Raw genomic sequence first — 2,127 nt, forward strand, 5'->3', positions numbered from 1 at the left:
AATTTCCCAAAAAAATCGTAAGGGGTAAGCCTTATGAAATTTTCGAGTTGAAAATTTTTTTAAATTTTTTTTCTGATTTTTCATTCTTTTTTTAATTTAAAACATTATTTGAGTGAAAAGAAACTTATTGCAACAAATTCCCATTAAAATATATCACATTTAAAAAATTTGCTACATTGCTCAAAAATGAGGAAAATTTTACATTTTCTCAAACAGGGTAAGGAACTTGGTTCCTCGAATAACTTATGGCACAGACATCTGAGGGCATGGCCGTCCAAGTAGAAAATGTAGCCATTGGTGCCATCTATCGACCACAGTTTAAAGATTGGAGATCCGTTGGATACTGACCGAGTTATAAGCAAAAGTTGGTGCAAAAATGAGGCTTAATAAATTTTCATTTTTTTTAATTTTTTGATTTTTTCATTATTTTTCACTTTTTTTTTTATTTTAAACATTATTTGAGTGAAAAGTAACTCATTGCAACCAATTGGCATTAAAATAAAACAATTTAAATTTTTTTGCAAAATTTCCCAAAAAAATCGTAAGGGGTAAGCCTTATGAAATTTTCGAGTTGAAAATTTTTTTAAAATATTTTTCTGATTTTTCATTCTTTTTTTAATTTAAAACATTATTTGAGTGAAAAGAAACTTATTGCAACAAATTCCCATTAAAATATATCACATTTAAAAAATTTGCTACATTGCTCAAAAATGAGGAAAATTTTACATTTTCTCCAACAGAGTAAGGAACTTGGTTCCTCGAATAACTTCCGGCACAGACATCTGAGGACATGGCCGTCCAAGAAGAAAATGTAGCCATTAGTGCCATCTATCGACCACAGTTTAAAGATTGACGATTCGTTGGATACCGACCGAGTTATAGGCAAAAGTTGGCGCAAAAAATATGGAAAATTTAACATTTTCTCAAACAGGGTAAGGAACTTGGTTCCTCGAATAACTTATGGCACAGACATCTGAGGACATGGCCGTCCAAGTAGAAAATGTAGCCATTGGTGCCATCTATCGACCACAGTTTAAAGATTGACGATTTGTTTGATACCGACCGAGTTATAAGCAAAAGTTGGCGCAAAAATATGGAAAATTTTACATTTTCTCAAACAGGGTAAGGAACTTGGTTCCTCGAATAACTTATGGCACAGACATCTGAGGGCATGGCCGTCCAAGTAGAAAATGTAGCCATTGGTGCCATCTATCGACCACAGTTTAAAGATTGGAGATCCGTTTGATACTGACCGAGTTATAAGCAAAAGTTGGTGCAAAAATGAGGCTTAATAAATTTTCTTTTTTTTGAATTTTTTGATTTTTTCATTATTTTTCACTTTTTTTTTTATTTTAAACATTATTTGAGTGAAAAGTAACTCATTGCAACCAATTGGCATTAAAATAAAACAATTTAAATTTTTTTGCAAAATTTCCCAAAAAAATCGTAAGGGGTAAGCCTTATGAAATTTTCGAGTTGAAATTTTTTTTAAATTTTTTTTCTGATTTTTCATTCTTTTTTTAATTTAAAACATTATTTGAGTGAAAAGAAACTTATTGCAACAAATTCCCATTAAAATATATCACATTTAAAAAATTTGCTACATTGCTCAAAAATGAGGAAAATTTTACATTTTCTCCAACAGGGTAAGGAACTTGGTTCCTCGAATAACTTCCGGCACAGACATCTGAGGACATGGCCGTCCAAGAAGAAAATGTAGCCATTAGTGCCATCTATTGACCACAGTTTAAAGATTGACGATTCGTTGGATACCGACCGAGTTATAGGCAAAAGTTGGCGCAAAAATATGGAAAATTTTACATTTTCTCAAACAGGGTAAGGAACTTGGTTCCTCGAATAACTTATGGCACAGACATCTGAGGGCATGGCCGTCCAAGTAGAAAATGTAGCCATTGGTGCCATCTATCGACCACAGTTTAAAGATTGGAGATCCGTTGGATACTGACCGAGTTATAAGCAAAAGTTGGTGCAAAAATGAGGCTTAATAAATTTTCATTTTTTTGAATTTTTTGATTTTTTCATTATTTTTCACTTTTTTTTATTTTAAACATTATTTGAGTGAAAGGTAACTCATTGCAACCAATTGGCATTAAAATAAAACAATTT

The sequence above is a fragment of the Anopheles funestus genome, chromosome 2RL (genome assembly GCF_943734845.2).
Source record: "Anopheles funestus chromosome 2RL, idAnoFuneDA-416_04, whole genome shotgun sequence".
Taxonomy (NCBI): domain Eukaryota; kingdom Metazoa; phylum Arthropoda; class Insecta; order Diptera; family Culicidae; genus Anopheles; species Anopheles funestus.